This window comes from Dasypus novemcinctus, chromosome 22 (genome assembly GCF_030445035.2).
Source record: "Dasypus novemcinctus isolate mDasNov1 chromosome 22, mDasNov1.1.hap2, whole genome shotgun sequence".
Taxonomy (NCBI): domain Eukaryota; kingdom Metazoa; phylum Chordata; class Mammalia; order Cingulata; family Dasypodidae; genus Dasypus; species Dasypus novemcinctus.
In genome coordinates, this window is record NC_080694.1 from 30,327,725 (window position 1) to 30,344,296 (window position 16,572).

The window sequence follows — 16,572 nt, forward strand, 5'->3', positions numbered from 1 at the left end:
AGAGAAAAGAAAAACGTTCCTTTGTACGGTCCCCAAAGGGAGGGCTAGAGGAGAATGGGCGGGCTCACTGCTCAGGGTCGTATGGGTGCTCAGGGTCCCCTCTCATCCCAGAAGAGAGACACAGAGAAAGAGAGGTCGTTGACAAGGCAGCGGGAAGAAGGCTCTGAGCCTCTCCTGTCTGGCAGACAGGCCTCTCCAGGCCTGGCAGGGAGCCAAGGCAGAAGCCCTCAGGCTAGCAGTGGGAAAGGCCAGAGTTCCCCTTCCAAATTGTGGGGGTGACAGCGATGGGAGACAGCGTGCCGGGGACCATGGCTGTGGGAGAGACCTGCAGGGCAACGGCGGCCCTAGGGAGGCCCCCGCTTGACGAGGCCTCGGGGACTTTGGTGGGTGAGGAACCGCCCTCTGAAGAGGGACGTGGCAGCCTGGCCCAACGCAGACTCGTGGCCTGGACCAGGTGAGCTCTCGGATGGAGAGGGCTTCTCCCGTCAGGTCCAGATCTGGCCCAGGGGACCCTTCCCCCACAGCCCCTTCTGTGAGGCCCTCTGTCCCTCCCCCTGCCTTTGAATTCAGCCCTCTCCCCTCCGTCTAGAGTGAGGAAGGAACAGTTCTTATCCAACAGCGGCCCTTGCGGTGCTAGTTTTGCCTCTGACTTTCTGCCCTGGTGCCACTTTATTGTTCAGGTAGGTGCTACTTCTTCTTTACACAGAATAATTTGGGTTGTTATACTATGTAATGCATAATTTCAATATAGAAGTTTTCTGAGCCTCTCTTTTTGATATATTTCTGATTCTTCTTCATGTTGATTTTATTTCATTTATATATTTCTTTCTATGAGCTGCACTTATTCCTTGTGAAATCATGTAAAATCTTTGACACATAGGTTAAATATGGAATTCTCTAGAGGCTCTTGTTTCCTTCTTCCACTTTTCAGATCACCACCAATCCAGGATATTATACTCTAAATCCATGGCTTGAAGTTATTTTGTTCCACAGGTGAGGCACATCTGGACAGAAATCATAGGAGGCCTGGCTAGTGGTCACAATTCCTTGGAAACAGCTGCTTTCTCCTCCCCACCACTTAGCCCATACTCCTGGCTGAAAGGCACATTTCCTCAGAACACTCTTCTTAGGGGGATGAGACAGATTTCTTCTGTTCCTCCCTTACTCTGAGAGTATGAAACTTTGGATTTCTAGATTTTCTATGGTGGTGGACTGACTCCTACTTCACTCCCCACAAGAACAAGGTTTGGTATCAGTTCCTTTCCACTTCAGCATGTGAGCCCAGGAAATTAAAGGTACAGTTTTCAGGTTTGACACATGATCATGGGATGAATGCAATTTTTCTCTAGATGCCTTTCCATATGGATATTTTGGCCTGAATGATTATTCTTTTTCTTTAATACTAATTAGATGCTCTTATACTTTATCTTTTATTTTTAGTTCTCTTCCGGGGAAGATAAAACTTTAAAAGTGCACCCACCATATTACTGAAAATGGAATCTCCTTAACTACCCATTAATTCCTGCCTGGTACTGGACACCAAGGTAGGTGCTGGAACATGGTCCATCTCCACCAATGCTACTTAGGGTGGTCAGTGGCTAGTGCTGCTCTGTGGACTGTTTACCAGCCATAGTGTGATCCAGATGGAAACTGAGCCTGAGAGCAACAAGGGTGTCTCTACCTTATCATGCCCCAGACTGGAGGCATGTTTACATCATGTCCTTGGGTCTGCTATAAAGTTTATTGACCAGATGCTCATGACCACACTGAGTAGCACAGGGTCTAAACCTGGGGGGTATATTAGACACTTATGGGGGCTGCATAAAAACTATAAATATTATGGATCCTCTCCACAGAAATATGTGCATAGACAAGGAAATATAAAAGTTATATGAAATGCCAGTGCACACACGATCCTCTGAAGTCATAGAGATCTGGGTTTTTTTAATCCTACTATGAGAAAAAGACAGAGATGTATTCAAAAATCACTTATCTATCCAGGAATGCCCCTCTACTTATTTGCGAAGATAAACTGACAGAGACAAAAGTGAAACCAAAACAGGCTATAAAGGAATGAATTGAAAGATGTCATTTATTAGTCACCCACTTAATCCAACCAAAACCAAGGGCCATCAGTGTACCAGATAAAGTTCCAAGCTGATCCCAGCTCCAGGTATTGACACCTGTCCTCACTTTCCATCCTCCATGCCCATCCCACAGCACCTGGACCTCTTCCCACACCAGAGGAATTCCACACTTAAGGAGCCTTGGTGGAGGCAGAGCCACTGCCCGCCATGAAGAGGGAAGCTCACCTTCCCAACATGCTTGAGCTGGACACAGAGGAGCCTTGGCCTCCCCGTCAGATGACCACAGCAGATTTTGGCTCAGGATGTGCTGACCCAGTGATGCCAGGACTGCAGAGTCCAGTGGGCAGGGGCTTGTGCCTGGCACAGGGTCATCCAGGCAGGAGTAGCAAGTCTTACTTGAGGTCCCCGTGTCCATCGTCAGGCCAGTGGTTTTCTCTTGCCCAGTAGCAGTGTCCTTTGGTTCCCACAGGGACCCAACCTAGGGCAGGTTGTGGATTCTGTCCTTGGCTGTGTGACCTAAAGTTCCTGGTTCTGTGGCTTTCCCCAAATTAAATGAGCCACAGGATCATGTGTACAAACTCCTTATGTTGAAATTAGAAACATCTAAACTGCATTTAATTGCACCAAAGAATTGAGTCTGAGAAATATGTCACATAGCAAGAATTCAGAGCTTTAGTTTACGGAGAACGTTGAACCACTTTATAAATCCCCACTTGACTATACCCCATTGTAGAGAAGCACATGTATTTCCCACCATCTCTTTCATAACTGAGGATAGATTTCCTCCTTTTCTTTTCCAGAAAGGACTTTTTACATGTTTTAAGCACTACATGGGGCACTACACTCATCATTGGCAGAACAAGCTTCACCATCCAGCTAAGCCAGTATGGTGAGGGGCTTGTGATAAAGCACTTGGGTTTCTCCCTAGAACCCTGTCTCAGAACATGGTACAAGAGCCCAGAAGGCACATTCCACCACCTCCAGGGGAGCTGGAGCACAGACACAAGGCCTCCCTGGTCTGAGCTCTTGCTCTAAAGATGGATCTGAAATCCAGCAGCTCAGCACCCCTTGTTATGAACAGAGAATCCTGTGCTCCACCCAGGCCTTCTGGAACCTTGTGGGATGTCAGGAGATTCTTGTGCACAGAGGAGTTTGAGGCTCCCTGGTCTACGTGCCTTCCAGATGCAGTGCCAGAACTGTGTGGTCACTCGAGTGTGGTCCATGGATCACTGAGCTGTGGGAGGTCCAGGGTCAGTCCTTGCTCCTCTCCTTTCTGTAGCTAATCACACCCTGGCTGACCTCATCCTCTCCTTAGGTTCAAAATATCACTTATATGGCATCACCCCCAAATCTGTGTCTCCAGCCCAGACACATCTCATCTCCAGATTCATATTTCCAATGGCAACTGACAATCACACTTACATTTCTGAAGGGCATCTCAGATTCATGTTTTCCTAAGCAGAATGCCTATAATGACCCTTCAACTATCCTCCTTCCAGAGTTTCCCCGCTCCATTGACAGCTCTACCTTTCTATTTGCAAAACCTTCTTTCCTTTGCATAGATGAACTTTCATGTGTCCTCCTGATTGCTTATTCTCTCACAGCCCAGATTTCATTCATTAGGAACTCTTATAATATTTATAAATACATACTTTTATTTCCCACTGTTTTCCCTGCTTCTATCCCAGGCAGATCAACTCACATATCTAGTTGTAACACAGCACTAATTTCATCCTGTTTTCCCTATTCCCTCCCTTACTCCTCACCTCTCAATCCTATTCTCAACCAAGCAGCCTGAGAAATTGTTTGAAAGAAATCTAAACATGTGCCTCCTTTTCAAAAATGACCCATTTCATAGAGAAAACTTAAGCCTCCCCGTATCCACAAGTCCCAATCTGGCTGACCTCAACCCATCTCCATGATGCTGCTGCAGCCACTCTGGCCTCCTGCTCTTCCCAGAACCACAGGCCACCCCTGCCCACCATGATGAGCTGCCCAGTTCCCTGCCTGGAAAGGCCTTCCCAGACATCCTCAGGGATACGCCCTTCATGACCCTTAAGCTTTCCTCAAAGGTCATGGCTCAGTGAGGCCCACACTGACCACCCTGTTCACAAAGCACTTTCCATCAGACCAAGGCCAGAGATTTCAGCTGTTTTTAGTTCACAAAAGGTTTCTCAGAAGCTAAAAAGGGGCATCCCACACAGTCCTCCACAAACAACAGGTGCAGGAGTGGTCAGTGAGGACCCATCCTCCCCAGTGCCTTTCCTAACACAGCTGTGGTCTCCTGGTAGCGGCGGCACAACCTCCACTCATGATGACACTGAAGCTGACAGGACTATCCTTAGAGGTGCCACAGTCCCTCCCCTCCCTTCCCCCCCCTCTATGATTACAGCACAATTTCAATTCCCTCCAAGACAAGGGGGATCCAGGCTAAGACACCATTGCCCACCTGTGTCCTAAACTAGGATCTGCTCTACAAATCCATGGGCTTGGGCTGCAGCCAGCATCGGGGTCAGTGGAGCTGAGTAGGTGCAGCGAGGGAGAGCAGGTGGCAGAGAAGGACCAAACCACCAGGAGATAAATAAAGTCAAAATGTTGATCCTCCTCAGTGCTAATTCTAGAATCTGATTCCTTAGAAAAGATTGGGGAAAGTGTGGAAAGAACAACCAGGTAAGAGCGCAGCATGAGGCAGGAGCTGGACAGTCCAGAAATCAGTCTCTTGGTATCAGAGATGCTCATGGGCAAGAGCTGCCATGGGCCTCATGGGTCAGGGATGGTCAACACAATGCCTGCTGGAGCCAGGGATGGGAACACAGAGCAGGAGGAGAGCAGACCTCGTGGAGGGAAGCAATAAAAGCCACGTTCCTCCATCATCACAGAACCATCAAGCAGACAAGAAATGAGCGGCAAGGGAAGCATACCAGGCTGAGCCGGGACAACCTGTAACACGAGCTGTCACTGCCCACAGTTCTGCAGATGGGACGAGGCCAGGTGATGTCTGAGAACCTGTGACCTCATGTCCTGGAGGGACAGAATCCTACTGCAGGGACAAGGATACAGAAGCAGTGAGCACAGCCCAGCTGAGGAGTGGACATGTCAAAGCCCACATGGACAGGGCACCGACTGGACACAGGCCTGTCCACCCTCGGCTCCTCACAGTAGCACTCGGCACAGCAGACACATGGTTCTGGAAGGTTCTCAGGCAATTTACTTCCTCTCTCTAGATTAAGAGTCTTCCTCTCCCTCAACTGATTCCTCACTCTCATTTAATAGCAAAGATTTGTAAAAGCAAAATCATACCAGGTTCTCATTCTCAAGGGAAACACAAAGGGGCAGCGCAGTGCACCATGAAGTACGAAAGGGCTGCGGACGCTCCACACCCAGCTCTCCTGAGCAACACAGTCAGTTGGGGTAGGGAACATAGGTCAGTGTGGGGGGACATGGGGGCAGGGGGAGAGCTACCTCCCCAGCCTCCAGTATACAATGGAAATGCAGACACACAGATACCAGCTGTGGGAAGAGAAGACTTCATATTCCAAAGAAAGTCACACGTGGGGCGTGAACAGCTCTGGAATCCCTCCATCTCCCACGAGGCAGCTTTGTCACGCTACAGAAGAAAATAATCAAGAGCACGTTCACTGCAACTAGAAAGAGCAACTGGAAAATGACCTTATACGGAAGGTTCAATGTGGATCAGCAGAATATCCCTGTCTACATAAAATAACATGACTAAAATGCTGTTTGACCTAATGTAAGGGGGAAATGGAAAGGAGAAATGAGTTTATATGGCTACGAGTCTCTAAAAAAGAGTCTGGAGGCTGTCAGAAGGATTGCCCTTATGCACAACTGAGCACAGTCTGAGAGACAGATAAAGCAGATACAACCCCCAGGTATTGGTTCCTTTGAGGGCTAAAGAGATCCATGGGAGTTATGGTCATGGCCGATGGGGTTAACTACCAGGTCAGATGGCCCCTCTTTGGAACTGGTGTTTATGTGTGATGAATCTGGACTCAGATGGGATCTCCCTTCATAAGACTTTCATGCTAATGTGCTGGAGTTGCAGTTAGTGTTGGGGTTTAAGATATATTTAGGGGATTTGAATCTCTGGACTGGCAATGTGATAGTCAGGTCCTGAGCCTCAACAGACTCCAGCACCTACAATCTGATTTATTGGACTCACCACACTCAGCTAAGATGGAGTTGAAGAAGGACAACCACCACACCATGTAGCCTAGAGTGATTACAACTGAAAGTGGGAGGATTGCATCCAGCATCCAGGTGGAATCTGAGCCTCCTCTTGACATAGAGGTGCAATGGACACAACCAATCCAATGTCCACATAGAAAAGGTGGCATTGGATTGGGAAAAGTGGACATGGTGGCTGATGGGTATGGGGAAAGGCAGGAAGAGATGAGAGGTGGAGGCGTCTTTGGGACATGGAGCTGCCCTGGATGGTGCTTCAGGGGCAATCACCGGACATTGTAAATCCTCACAGGGCCCACGGATGGAATGGGGGAGAGTATGGGCCATGATGTGGACCATTGACCATGAGGTGCAGAGGTGCCCAAAGATGTACTTACCAAATGCAATGGATGTGTCATGATGATGGGAATGAGTGTTGCTGGGGGGGGGGGAGAGGTGGGGTGGGGGTGGTGGGGTTGAATGGGACCTCATATATATATATTTTAATGTAATATTATTACAAAGTCAATAAAAAAAAAGAAAGAGACCTTGAATAAAAGGGTCAACTCAGACCAGCAGAATATCTCAGCCTACATATGGGATCAAGTGTTAAAAACTGCTTTTTTGACTTGAATACAAGGGGGAAACAGCAAAGACAAATGAGGTTATATGGCTAAGAGTCTTCCAAAAAGTCAGTAGGTGATCAGAGGGGTCATGCTTATGCATACCTCAGCAGGACCCCAGAGAAAGCCAAAGTAGATACAACCCTGGCTGCTGGTTCTCCTGAAGGCTATGGAGGTCCATAGGGTATTTGGTCATGGCAGATGGGTTTGGAGCTCTGTGACATGTCAGAGGGCCCTATTTTGGAATTTGTGCTCCTGAGTGTGATGGAGCTGGACTCAGATGTGATCTTCCTACACATGCCTCTTCTGTCACTTTTACTGAATGTGTGGTTGGTGCTAGGGATGGTGCATACTCAGGAAACTTGAATCTCTGGACTGTCCATGTGCCAGCTGGGCCCTGAGCCTCAGCAGAGTTGTGACTTCTACTCTCTGGTTCATTGGACTTACCCAGGTCAGCTAACAGGGAGGTGAAGATGGTCAAACACCACACCAGCGAATCAAGAGTGCCAACAACTGCAGGCAGAGGAATTGCATCCATCACCCATGTGGAATCTAAGCCCCCTCTTGATCTAGAGGTGGAGTGGACATCACCATCCCAGGGTCCACAGAATGGAGGAATAAAATATGGATTAGAGTGGCCTTACTGATATTCTACTACAAAACTATTGTGACTAGTAATAGAAGAAATTGTAGCACTGAGGAGGAGAAAGTGACCACAATAGTTGCTGAGGGCAGGGAAAGGGAAGAAGAGATGTGAAATGTGGGGGCATTTTGAGGACTCTGAGTTATCCTAAATGATATTGCAGGATCAGATTAGGGACTTTATATATCCTACCTTAACCTACTGAATGTACTGCGGCAGAGTGTGAACTGCAGGATAAACTATTATCTATGTGGCACAGCAGTGCTTCAGAATGTGTTCACTGAGTGCGATGAGTGTGCCACAATGATGGAGGTTGTTGGTGTGGGAGGAGTGGGATGGTGGGTGGTGGGTATACGAGAACTTCTTATATTTAATGTAACATTTTTTGTGTGATGTATATATCTTCAAAAAATACAATTTACAAAAATGATGGGGTGGGGGTGGGAAACAGGGTATATATTTATGTTTTTTAATGTTTTTTAATGTAACGTTCTTTGTGATCTATTAACTTTAATTTTTAAAAGTATAAAATATTTTTAAAAATAATAATAATGCAAAAAACAAAAAAGCATTTTTAGGTCATCTCTGTAAATGCTGATGCCATGACCAGCCCTCCATTGTCCTCATGTCCACGTCCCAGGAACCCCCAGGACCCAGGGAAAGTTTCCAGAACTGTGACTGCACACCCAGGGCAGGATTAGGAAACACGAGGTGGGGATGTGTGGGCTGGACCTTCTGCCCTCCTGGTGGTCTGTCCTCAGCAGCCCCTTCCCTCTGACTGCTGGGAACAGGGGCCTCCACATCATCACTGGGGACATTGTCCTACTTCTCTCACAGGTTTATAAAGTAAGTGTAGTAACAGGCCCAGACCGGATGGGCACGTGTGTGAGGAGGCTGCTTCACGGCACCAGGAAGGGGCAGGGCACACGGCTACCCAGGCTGGAAACCCCCCTGGGACAAGAAACCTCTGACCTGCCCCTCTCCTACCTGGGCTCCTCCTCCTCCAGATCAGAACTCCAGCCACCACGGACACTCCAAGGATGACCAGGGCAGCCACGACTCCCACGATGAGGATGGGGGGCTGGGAAGGCGGCTCTGAGAAGGGGGGAAGGTCAGGGTCCAGTGACCCCAAGCTCAGCCCTGACCCTCTGGAGGAGCTCAGAAGGGTTCCTGCTTCCCTAGAAGAGGCCCCGACCTTGTCCCCACTTACCCCATCTCAGGGTGAGGGGCTTGGCAGCCCCTCGTGCTGCACCTGGCACGTGTATCTCTCTTCCTCCCCAGAAGGCGCCACCACAGCCACCCACTTCTGGAAGGTTCCGTCCCCGGCAGGCCTGGTCTCCACAAACTCCATGTCCTGGGTCTGGTCCCCCCGGTCCCGCTGCCAGGTCAGCGTGATCTCCGCCGGGTAGAAGCCCAGGGCCCAGCACCTCAGGGTGACCTCACGGTCAGAGATGGGGTGGCGAGTCACATGTGTCTTTGGGGGGTCTGCGGGAAGGTCAGAAATTTCAGGAACTTTCCATTTCTCTCCTGGCCATTCTAGCAGTGCTCATGTGACCATCAGGAATGGACAGGACATTTGGGGTCCTGTACCTGTGCGCAGCAGGGTCTCCTTCCTGCTCTCCAGGTATCTCTGCAGCCATTCCACACACCTGCCCTCCAGGTAGGCTCTGAGCTGCTCCGCAATCCCAGCCTCCTCCCACTTGCGCCGGGTGATCTGAGCCGCTGTGTCCGCTGCCGTCCAGGAGCGCAGATCCTCGTTGAGGGCGAGGTAGTCAGTGCCATCATAGGCTTGTAGATTATACCCGCGGAGGAGGCGCCCATCCGGGCTCAGGTCGCAGCCAAACATCACCTGGATGGTGTGAGACCCTGGTCCCACCCCCATGGTCGGCCCCGCCCCCACGGTCAGCCCCGCCCCCACGCCCCGCCCAAGACCCGCCACCACCATTGCCTCAGCCTCACTATTCCGTTCATGGGCCCCGCCCAGTTTAACCCCGCCCCTTCCCCAGCCACGCCCACTACTCAATCTCTCCCCGGGCCCCGCCCACCTGCTCGCCCTGCCCCCTGCGCTGCCTGGTGGGGCCCGTCTGGGCTAAACTGAAAAGAAAACCGAAGAGAACTCCCTCCCGAGTGGGGGTCCCGGGCCCCACGTGGCTCACCGGCCTCGCTCTGCTTGTAGGTGCGCAGGTGCTCATGGAAAGTCTGCGTGTGTTCCTTACAGATGCGCGTGTTGAGCTCCCAGGACTCAGGCCCCTCCTGCTCCACCCACGGCGCCCGCGGCTCCATCCTCGGACTCGCTGCGTCGCTGTCGAACCGCACGAACTGCGCGTCGTCCACGTAGCCCACGGCGATGTAGTGGGTATCCCCGCGCTCCGGCCGGGACAGGATGGTGTTGAAATAACTGAGAGAGTGGGGCCCTGGGTGGGGGGGGGGGGTCATGAAAGGGGTGGGGGTCAGCGTGCGGGGGGAAGCGGCTTCCCGGCTCCTGCACTCCCTGAAGGTCCCCTCGTCCCCCTCCGGGGGTAGCGCCGCCCCACCCCGCACTCACCCGCACGGGTCATGGCCAGGGCCCCCGAGAGCAGCGGGAGGAGGGTCCCCCGCCCCATGCCGGATCCCCGGGTCTGGCGGAAGCTTACTGCGGGCGGGGGGGGGGGGGGCGGGCCCTATATGTGCCGCGGGAACGCGATTGGCTTCTCCAGAAGCAGCCCTCAGTGGAAGGCAGCCCTGCGCCCGCCTCAAGCTTTTGGGGAGAAGGACCTGTCTCGGGCTGGGAAAGGGAGAATGAAACTGCGGGCACCGGGGACTCCCGGCTCGGCCTCCCGTCCCACATGCCAGCCTCGGGCTAGACCCTGAGAGCTGAGACCGGGTCCTGGACTGGCCCCGAACCCTCCCCTGCACGGAGCACTCTTGTCATCCCACGTCAGGGAGGCCTGGTCCTGACTCTTCACAGCTTACAAATTAGTGAGGGCCCCGAGGAGATTTGGGGTCTACTACTGCTACTGACCATACTAGAAATTAAAATGGAATTTAAAATACTGATTCCTCAAGATTAATACTTACACCAAAGCTCATTACCCGTTGATAACTAATCCCAAAATTTTTAAAAAATGTAATAAAAAAGAGCGGATCCATTTACAATTTGGAAAATCTTTTCAGCAGTCTCAGTAGAGCACCCTTGGACTTTTGTATCACATTCAATCTGTTATTTAGGTTTGAACAAAAATTCAGCCTCGGATATAAATGTTGGAAAAGAGGATTATTTTTAACAGCCTTTTCAGGTGAGCATTCACATTCATCTTCAATACTACACTAAAAGCACACGAGTGTAATTTCTAAAGGTGAGTTGCAGTCTGAAATCTTATTGTTGACTATTTCATCCTGTGACATAGAAATCCTCAGATCTGTCTTTGCACATTGAATGGATCTTGTAAAGCATGAAGATGTTAAAGTAGCATATTAGCCCATTGAGTTATGTAGATCTTCCAGTGTTGATACATTTCTTTACATATTTCCAAAACTCATGCTTCTAAAATAAGCAGAGATCCCACCAGAAAATGTGTGTGTATTGGAAAGCTGTCAAGCTTAGTGTGGTGGATACCAGTTTTCCAAAATTCTAATTTTCTCTTGAGAGTTTATGTTTTATCATTGGCTCAAGCCACAGAGATAAAATATTTCAAACCACATTTCTGATAGAGGATTCTGCCCAGAAAACATAAAGAACTCTTAAAACTCAAAAGTCCTCAGTCACTTGAGCCATATCTGCTTCCTCTAAGAAGTTCTTTAAATTATTCTCAGCACCCCTCTCAAGTGCACCATGGTATTCCCATAGGGACTTTCAAAGTAAGTGCTGTAGGTGAAAAGGGCTATAATTCAGCCAAGACACTGAAGCAATTTCATCTTTGCCATCAGAAAGCCTGGGTCCAAGGGTCCAACTTTAGGTTACATCATTGTGGTTTTGATTTTTGTTCGACTCAATCTATACAAAATGTAAATACAAATGAATTAGATAGAAACTGAGGGAAGCAGATGTGGCTCAAGTGACTGGACTACTGTCTACCATATGGGAGGATCTGGGTTTGATCTCTGGGGCCCCCTGGTAAAGGTATGTCCATGCAGTAAACCAGGTGAGTGACACAGCAAGACGATGATGCAACAAAAGAGAGATGAAGGGAAGAGTCAAGGTGAAACACAGCAGAACAGAAACTGAGGTGGTGCAAGTGACAGGGAACCTCTCTCCACATTGGAGGTCCCCATGATCAAATCCTGGTGAATCCTAGAGGAGAAAACAAGAAGAGAAGACAAAAAGAGAAATAAATAGATACAGAAGATCACACAGCAAATGGACACGAACAGCAAAACAGCAGGGTCAGGGTCGGGGAGGAAAAAGAAGAAAAAGAAACCAAATAGTAGCTATGCCTCACATGGAAAGGATAGAGATCATGTTGTGATCATTAAGGGTTAGTTTTTTTGTTTTTTGTTTGTTATTATTATTATTAAAGTAATGAAACATCCTAATATTGACTGAAGTGATGAAAGCACAACTCTCTGATTATGCAAAGTACCACTGATCATATACTTTGTAAGGATTGTTTTATTAATATATATATCAATAAAATTGATTTAAAAATTTTTGGAAAAAAAACCTCAACAATAAGAGAACAACCTAATTTTTAAAATGGGTTCAAGTGGAGGCAGGGCAAGATGGCATCTGAGTAAGTCCACCGTCATCATCTCTCTTACAAAAGACCGGCAGTGTGGTGATGGAGTCCTGCCGGAGGAGGTTGTTTCAGGAACTTGCAGGGCGGGAGGTGTCTGGACATCAATCTGGAGAGACTGCAGCAGAATTGATGTTTGCTCAAGGTAGAACTTCGGGTTTCTAACACTAAACGCAGAAGCTGTGGGAAGGTAAATCCCTCCCCCCCCCCCCGGGCTAAAAGCCCTGGCATTCACTGAGAACTGCCAGTTGTGGGGCAGAATCTCCAAGCCCCATGTCCCCCAAACATGTGAACCACAAGCCTGTGTCCCCTGAATCCCTGTGGCCCATGCTAAATACCATGAGTCCACATTCTCCGGGCCGCTGGTTCCCGAGCCCAGCACTCGCGGAAATCCAGTATTGCCCTACCCCTCCAGATGCGGACTAACTCCAGAAGTGGGAGAGTTTAGGAGGGAGATGAAAAGGGGCCAAGGAGTGTAGGTTCAATTTTCTGGTTCCCCCCTTTTTTATTGAGTTTGGAGGAGATATTAACTGACTTGGAGAGAGCCTAATAGAGAAGAGGTGAATCTGGTGAGAGACCCCAATTTACCTAAATGCCCTGGGACAGGAAACTTGGTCTTGGAGAAGGTGGAGTCAGAAAATTAACCAGCCCCCTTGTAGCACACCTAAGGGAGAGGGACAGTAGGACGTACTTTACAAGCTTCCAATAGCATATTTAGGGTTCCTGGGAAGGGGTGGGTGCTCTTGAAAAATTAAGAGTCATTTTCTCAGGTGAGTTGGTTCACCAGGGACCCATTTGAATTTCCAACAGGAGCCCTCATGCAGGCATCCTTTTGCCTTGGGAGAGAAGGAAGTGAGGAAGGGAGGAAAAGGGAAGGCCAGGCTCCTAAGCAGTTTATTCAATTGCAAAGAGGATTCTTTGCCTGAGGCCTTATCTGGTCTTTTTTGTTGGTCCATTTTCTTGTTTTTCTTCTGCTTTATTCCCCCCACTGCCTTTTTTTTTTCTTTTTTCTCCCCTCTCTCTGCTTTTTTTTTCTTCTCTCTTTCTCCTTTTTCTCTTTTTTTATATTACTGCTACAGGCAACATTTCTTATTTGCTGTACTTCCTCATCCTCAATTTTCTCTTTTTTGTGTGTACCGATTTTGGCTACCAATGCTATCCACTTTCCTTTACATAATTCTCTCCTTGATCATTTATTATTTCTCTTATGTTCCACCTCTTTTTGTTCAGCCCCCGATATTTCTGACTTTTTTCTCTAATACCTCTAATCTGTTTTCTATCATTTATTCACTCTTTATGTTATTGTCCTCTCTTTTCTTTTCCCTCTCTCCTGATCACACTGACCTTTTAATTCATAGTGTATTCCTCCCCATATTCAGTTTAATATCTTGTTATAGGTACTCCACTTTTACGGTTATAACTATACTTCCATGAGTTCTATATCCATTCTCCTAGATCTCATATGGTTCTTCTGCTAACGCTCACTATCAATACTATTATTACATTTTTCATTTCTTACCCCTTTTGCTTTCTCTGGACATAATAATTTCCTTCAAGGAACTTAGCCAACAACAAGGAAATAGAATAAGAAGAAAAAAGTGACAAAGAGAAGACTAAACATATACACAAAAACAACAACTAATTAAACCTGAAGGCTAGAATAAGAAGATAATCAACAGAATAAACCCAACAAGATAAAATGATGACCAGACAGCAACAAAAAACTACAGACCATACCAATAATCAGGAAAACATGGCCCAATCCAATGAACAAACTAAAATCCAGGAAGAGAAGTGGAACACAAACAAGTAATTAAAACTCTCAAAACATGTATCATGGACCAATTCAATGAAGTGAAGGAAGAGATTAAGCATATTAAGAAAACATTTGGAGAGCATACAGAAGAAATTGTGATCATGCACAAAAAGATCACAGAGATGATGGGGATCAATAGCACAATCCAAGAAATTGAAAATACACTCTCAGTGAATAAGAGCAGACTTGAAGAGGCAGAGAAAAGAATTAGTGATGTGGAAGACAGTATATCTGAAATCAAACAGATAGTAGAATTAATCAATAAAAAGAGAGAAAACATCCAGCAGGGACTTAGGGACCTGAATGACAATGCAAAGTGCACAAACATAGCATTATAGGCATCCCAGAGGAGAAGAGAAGGGAAAGGGGACAGAAGGGGTGTTGGAGGAAATAATGGCTGAAATCTTCCCTAACCTATTGAGGGAGATGGATGTACGTGTCCAGGAAGCACAATGCACCCCGAACAGCATAAAGGCAACAGGCTTACCCCAAGACATATACTTGTCAAATTATCCAATGCACAAGACAAAGAGAAAATACTAAAAGCAGCAAGAGAAAAGAGAACTATCACATACAAGGGAGGCTCCATAAGATTAAGTGCTGATCTCTCATCTGAAACCATGGAGGCAAGAAGGCAGTGATAAGACATAGTCAAGGTACTAAAAGAAAAGAATTTCCAACCAAGAATACTCTATCCAGCAAAGCTAGCATTCAAAAATGATGGCGAGTTCAAAATACTCGCAGATAAACAGAAACTAAGAGAGTATGCCAACAACAAACCTGCCTTTCAAGAAATACTAAAGGGAGTTCTGCAGAAGGAAAGAAACAAACAGGAGAGACAGAGTTGGAGGAGAGTGTAAGAACAACTAAAACTACAAAAAAAAAATCAAACAACATAAGACAAACACAAATCCAAAGAAAACATGGCTAACAAAAGTAATTCCTTGAAAGTAATAACACTAAATGTCAATGGATTAAACTCACCTGTTAAGAGACACAGATTAGAAGACTGGATAAGGAAATATGACCTATATATATGTTGTCTACAAGAAACTCATCTTAGACCCAGGGATTCAGGGAGGTTGAAAGTGAATGGCTGGAAAACAATCTTACAAGCAAACAATAACCAAAAAACGGCAGGAGTAGTTATATGAATAACAGACAAAATAGACTTTAAATGCAAAACAATTGTGAGAGACCAAGATGGACACTAAATATTAGTGAAAGGGATAATCTTTCAATAAGTACAAACAATCATAAACATTTATGCTCCTAACAAGGGTGCCTCCAAATATGTGAGGAAATCAAGAAACAAATACCTTTTACAATAGTAAATAAAAACGTCAAATACCTAGGAATAAATTTAAGTAAAGATGAAAAAGACTTATACACAGAAAACTACGCAAAACCGTTCAAAGAAATCAAAGAATAGGTAAATAAATGGAGAAATATTCCCTGTTCATGGTAGGAAGATTAAATATTATTAATATATCTATCCTACCAAAACTGATCTACAGATTCAATGCATTCCAATAAACATCAACACAGCATTCTTTAATGAACTAGAGAAACTAACTATGAACTTTATTTGGAAAGGACTGAGGCACCAGATAGCCAAAGACATATTGAAAAAGAAAAATGAAATTAGAAGAAACACACTACCTGACTTCAAAACATATTACAAAGTTAAAGTAGTAAAAACGACATGGTATTGGCACAAGGATAGACACACTGACCAATGGAACTGAATTGAGAGTTCTGAATATAGATCCTCATATACACAGCCATATTGTATTTGCCAAGGCCACCAAACCCACACACCTGGGAGAGAATGGCCTCTTCAACAAATTGTGCCTGGAAAACTGGATATCCATATGTAAAAGAATGACAGAGGATTACCAACTCAAACCTTATACAAAAATCAAATCAAGATGAATCAAAGATGTAAAAATAATAGCAAAGAAAATAAAGACTTTGGAAGTCAATGTAGGGAAGCATCTACAGGACCTTGTAATAGGAAATGACTTCATGAACTTCACACTAAAAGCACAAGCATCAAAAGAACAAAGAGATAAATGGGACTTCTTCAAAATTAAAATCTTCTGCACCTCAAAGGAGTTTGTCAAGAAAGTAAAAGAGAGCCTACACAATGGGAGAAAATATTTGGTAGCCATATATCTGATAGGAGACTTATATCCTGCATGTATAAAGAACTCCTACACCTCAAAAATAAAAAGAAAAACAATACATTTAAAAAATGGGAAAATGATTTAAGCAGTAGAACTGAAAACAAGGACACAAACCAATGTATGCACACCAAAGTGCATTGCAGCACTATTCACTATTGCCAAAAGTTGGAATCAACCCAAATGCCCATGAACAGATGAATGGATAAATAAAATGCGGTATATACATACAATAGAATACTACCCAGCTGTAAGAATGATTACAGTACAAACACAGGTGATAACATGGATGAATCTGGAGAACCTTATATTGAGTGATGCAA

The 16,572-nt window shown here is 46.3% G+C and overlaps 1 pseudogene; it reads right to left on the reverse strand.

Annotated features, from left to right (window-relative positions):
* Positions 1 to 232: 232 nt before the first annotated feature.
* On the reverse strand, positions 233 to 10,138 carry LOC101428809 (patr class I histocompatibility antigen, A-126 alpha chain-like; annotated as a pseudogene).
* Between the last annotated feature and the right edge of the window lie 6,434 nt (positions 10,139 to 16,572).